Below are 5173 nucleotides of genomic sequence, written 5' to 3'. Positions count from 1 at the left end.
AGCCCCGGCCCGGCGCGCCCTCGGCGACGCTCAGCACCGCCCCGTTACTGGCGCCGGCGCTCCCGGGCCATCTCCCTCCGTTCACACCACGCTCACGCTCGGCCGGGGCAGCGGCGCCAACTACACGGCGGCAGCGCGCACCGGGGGGAGGGGGCAAGAAGACGCGTCCGGTTCAGACCCGCGGAGAGCGACTGCCTCCTCCGCCTTCCCCTTCTTCAGCTCAGCTGCCTCCTCCCCCCCGCCGCCGCCGCCGCTGCCTGGTCCTCCTCCTCCTCTTCTACCTCCTCCTCCTCCTCCCGCCGCTGGTGCCGCCGCTGCCGCTCCACCAACTACATCCGGGCAACTCGGACGCTGCCGCCTTCGGAAAAGCTCGGCAATTTCCGCTGCGCCCCTCGTCTCCCATCCTCGCTTATTCCCCCGCCCCGCGTGGCTCCCGAGCGCCGCCTTCGGCAAACCTCGGCTGAGTCCGGCCTTCCTCTTCCTCTTTGAGGCCTGGCTTGCTTTCTCGCGGCCCGGCAGCCTTTTCCGGTTGCCGCTTCTTGTCTTCACGTTCAAGTCTGGCTACTGTGGTTCCAGTTTAGGGGTAGTCCTGGTCGGGGGCCTGCTGGCGGCTGGTCCCAGGGACTCCGAGCTGCAAAGGGTGGGAGCTACCTTCGGGAGGAAGACGGTGGGACGCGAGGGACGCCATCGCGGACTAAATCCCGGGGGCGGCGGTGTCTGCGCGTGCGCCTGGAGGGGCCGCGGCGGCGGGGAGGTGTGCCCTGCGGGGAGCGCTGCGGCCGCTGGCCCCCGCCCCTCGGGCTCTGGCGGGTGGTCGGAAAGCCCCGAAGTGGAGGGCGGGCGGACGTTCACCGCGGAGCTGCCTCGCGGGGCCCGCGGAATGGTCCTGCGCCCCTGGGCCGCGCCTAGAACCCGAATCTGGAACAGGGCCGCTGCGGCTGAAGTGACCCGCGCGCGACGGCCTCTGGCAGGCAGGGCTGCTGCGAGCCGGGCCTGCGCGGCTAGGCCGTAAGTCTCACCCCAAAAGCGAGAAGGAAAGCGAGCTTTCTAGGCGAGAATGGCGACTGTGGAGGATGTGAGGGTCCCTTGCGGCGTGTAGGAAGGCCGTGCGCCGGTGCGGCCGACAGCGGAGGTTCTGGACGCGAGGCCGCGCCGCGCCGCGCCGCGCAGGTCGGTGAATGACAGCAGCCGAAGGGGGTGGGGGGCGGCGGCAGAAAGCGGTGCTGCGTGGCCTCGGCGTTTTCCACATGTTCCTTCTCCAACTTTACTCTCAGTTCTTGCTTTTGCTCTTCTAGTTCTCCCTTACCTAAAGGTCCTTTTGTGAAAGAAAATTTATTTGGAGATTCTGGAAGTGAATAAAGGCAGAGTGCGCTAAATGGAATTGTTCCAAATTTGGTTTTGTGTACTTAGGGAAGGGGAACCTTCCGATACCCTGAACAATTAACCTTTTCTTGATACGGGGTGGTACTCGAGTGGCTTATTAGTTGTGCCCAGAGCTCTTTGTGAGCCGGCATTGATTTGATGTAAATAAAAGGTGCAGTGAACCCAAAGTGCAGCTACAATATTTAGCATACAGAGTTAGATGCAAATCAGAAGAACCAAGAGTTTAGAGAAAACTATCAAAAAATAATGTTCGGTATACAACAAGTTACCTTATTGCTAGACTTAGAAAGATGGAATGATGTGAGCAGCTGAAATCACAACTGAAAAGATAATTACATAGGCTTATTTGTCAAAAGCTAATTTTTTTTTTTTGTGAGGACCAGTGAAAGTCTTATTGATGTCCACTGAAGATGTTAGAAAGAAAGAAATATGAGATCAATGGGTCCATTCGCCGTTACAAAAAAAATCAGGTTAGAAGTGGTCAAAAAAAAAAAAAAATACCTACATGTATAATGTGCACAGTTTGAAAGCTGGCAGCACTATTCCACTTAGGCGAGTGACTGCTGAAATTGCCTTATCCTATTTGATAACAAACTAAACTGAGTTAAGGACATTTCACTCAATGTACAGTTAATCCTCGTTATTACAAATTTGAAATTCTATTCAGTGAAATTTGTTTGTAATATCAAAATCAGTCTCAGCATTCGTGGACATAAACTCCATGGAACCTTGATTTGCCTGACACCCATGTTCTCTGCTGAGACTGATCAAGAGCTCAGTCTATTTTGCTTCTTATGCAGTAAACAATTGTCTTCTATAACACATAGTTACTGCCATATTTTGTGTGTTTTTTTATTGGTGCACATTTTTGTTATTTTGGGGCCAGGGAGATGGCTCAGTAGCATAAGTACTTCCCTGGCAAGCACAAGGGTTTGAGTTCAATCCCTGGTTCTGACCAAAAAAAAAAAAAAGTTATTTTAAATGCCTTCCCTAAACATCCCCCGAGTAGTGTTGATAAGCCTTAAGGAGAAAGCAGGAATGCTAAATAACTTTTTTAAAAAATTAGTACAGCGTCTCTACTACACAGGTCGGATTCGTAGTGATCCTATTTTCTGCCTCTCAAGGGCTGGAATTACCGTGGTGCGCCACCACACTCAGTCACCTCTCAGCACACACTCAGGGGTGGGCCTGGGGCCAGCCCGGCACAGCACACCAGGGCTTAAACCCCCGGTCCCTGTGTTTAGTCCACTGCGCTATCTGACCACCCCCAGATAACTTTCATTCAGATTTATCATTAGTGCTTTTGGTTAAATCAGGTTTCTTTTAATATGTTGATCTGCTCATGAAGATGTGGTCAAAGGCTCACAAGATCTTACCCTTGTGTTTACCCTAAGAGCTGTCAGTGTTCATGACTTTATTAGACATGCTTGCCACAAATAACAATTATCTGTATTTACTAAAACATGCATTAAATATCACAGTAATTTTTAAAAAAGTTTTTTGCCTCACTGCTCAATCCTTTGAAAATACCTGCATTCTTTTCTTCTCCCTACCTTTCTAAACCACAACCCCAGTTAATTGACTGCGGTGTAATCCTGCAAGCAAGCATAACAGCTGGGCAAAAACTGTCGTATTACCATTAAAGTTAATGTGTTTTTCATCTACAGGTGACATTAATCCACTTAATCCTACTTTCTTAACCAGGTGTTTCATGCCCTCTAAACCCATTACCTCCAGTAATGGTTGTACTAGTACCCTGAACTAACCAACTTTTCTGCATCTAAAAATACAGCGCAGTGCTAGTTGCTATAGATAAATCCTATCTAAGAGTAAACTTGCCACTTTTGCATTAAATTGAACTTTACTTAGAATTTTCACTTACAAATTTTTCCTTCTGAACTGGCTCACATTCACTTATAAAATAATTATACAAGTTATAATCTTGAAAAAAATTTGACCTCCAAATATAACCCCACTATTCACTAATCTCTCCTTTATAGAAATACTTTGTCTCTTAACTCATAACAATCAGATTTAGTCCGCCTACTGAATCTACTCAAGATCATCTGTGTCTATGTTCCCTAATCAAGTTTTAGACTTGTTAGCATTTGACACAGCTAATTCTCTTCCCAGAGCTCTTCATCTTACCTGCTAGGATTTGCATGTCTTCCTGGTTCATTTTATAGCTTCTAAATCCAGGAGTCGCCCCAAAATTGAAATCTCAAAACTGTAACTATGTTCTCCATTCCTAGGCAATACAAATATCTGCTTGGGTGAAACCCACTTTTCTTGATGCTGAAGATAGAACCTGGTGGTGCTCAATAAGTACATCCCCAGCCTCCACACGTCCTCCACCTGTTTTGGAGACAAGATCTCACTAAAGCTTACCCAGGCTGCCCTTGCGAATTTGCAATCCTCTTGTCTCAGCACCCTGAACAGCTGAGATTACTGGCATGTGTGACCAAACAATTTAACAGCTCACACCAGTCCGTTAAACCTTAGTCTCACACTTACCTTTATAGCACTGCCTCAATGTTTAACAGGCATCACAAACTTAATGTATCCAAAATTGGCACTAGGGAGATAGCTCAGAGGCATAAGCACCTACTTAGCAAGCACAAGGTCCCAAGTTGGATCCCAAGTCCAGCATGCTGTCCCAACCCCTGGGACCCTGGGCATGGTGCCGTACACCTGTAATCCCAGCACTGGAGGATCACTATGAGTTTGAGATCAGTCTGGGGGCTACAAAAAGTAAGCACAAGGCCAACCCAAACTGCATAGCAAGATGCTGTCTCAAAACCCAAAAAAACAAGTCCTACTCATATCCTTCCTATCCCATCAAATGACTGCTCCATTCTTCCAGTTAGGGTAAAAACTGGTGTCATCTTTGATCTTTCTATACTTCACATCAACTGTGTCAGTAAATCCTGCCATTATTTCCTTCAAAATCTATCCAGAATCTGATCTCTGTTTACTACCTCTCACTTTTCACCTGGCTCACAGTGAAGTCCTCCTGATACTTTGTCTACTCTCATACACAGGGTGGATCCTGTAAGAGTCAGTAAGACTTTTTTTTTTGGGGGGGGGGTACTGGGGATTGAATTCTGGCTCTTGTGCTTGCCAGGCAAGTGCTTATTCTACTGAACTATCTCCCCAGAGGTTTGTTTGTTTTTTTTTTTTTTAATGTATTTAGGGCAGGATCTACAGGGCCTCACTGCACAAATTGGATTTGTAGTGATCTTCCTGTTTTCAGCCTCCCAAGCACTGGGATTACAGGTGCGTGCCACCACACCAGGTCTCATTCACCATCACAGGTGCCCCATCTTAATACACACCAATCATTATCCATCTTGGAATAAAAGTTCCGATGATCCACAAACACCTGTGCAAGTTGCTCCTTCTGCTCTGGCTTTTACCTGGTAATTCTTTTCCCTCCACTCCATCCTCTTCCATGTACCAAGTATGCCTTTGCTTCAGGACTTTTGCACTATTAACCCTCTGGCTGCTCTTGCCTTTGGGCCTATTTAGCTCATATTATCACTTCTTCAGATCTGCTTAAATCCACCTTATCAGTAAGGTCTTTGCTGAAAATGTTACATAACAGTATCTCACTTCTTACCCTCCTATTTTTCTCACACTATTTGTCATATAATTTTCCACAATAATGAAAGTTCCATGTCACAAATCAGATAAACATTTGTTGAAAGGATATTTGGAGAGCGCAGGCCCGGCGAGTGAGTGAGACAACCGGGACCATGGGATCCTGAACAGACCCAGAGTGCAGGCCCGG

At 47.8% G+C, this 5173-nt stretch overlaps 1 protein-coding gene and 1 pseudogene across 1 annotated transcript in view; both read right to left on the bottom strand.

Annotated features, from left to right (window-relative positions):
• Positions 1-577, bottom strand: part of Wac (WW domain containing adaptor with coiled-coil) — a 79628-nt gene extending 79051 nt beyond the window's left edge. Inside the window, 1 exon segment of the mRNA XM_012517048.2 lies at positions 456-577. The gene's annotated coding sequence lies outside the window, so the exon portion shown is untranslated.
• Positions 578-1001: 424 nt separating this feature from the next.
• The window catches only part of LOC101591186, a 28327-nt pseudogene continuing 24155 nt past the window's right edge, over positions 1002-5173 (bottom strand).

The sequence above is a fragment of the Octodon degus genome, unplaced genomic scaffold (assembly GCF_000260255.1).
Source record: "Octodon degus isolate 3935 unplaced genomic scaffold, OctDeg1.0 scaffold00144, whole genome shotgun sequence".
Taxonomy (NCBI): Eukaryota; Metazoa; Chordata; class Mammalia; order Rodentia; family Octodontidae; genus Octodon; species Octodon degus.
Note: the sequence above shows the minus strand (reverse complement) of the source record. Positions and strands in the feature narration are given on the sequence as shown.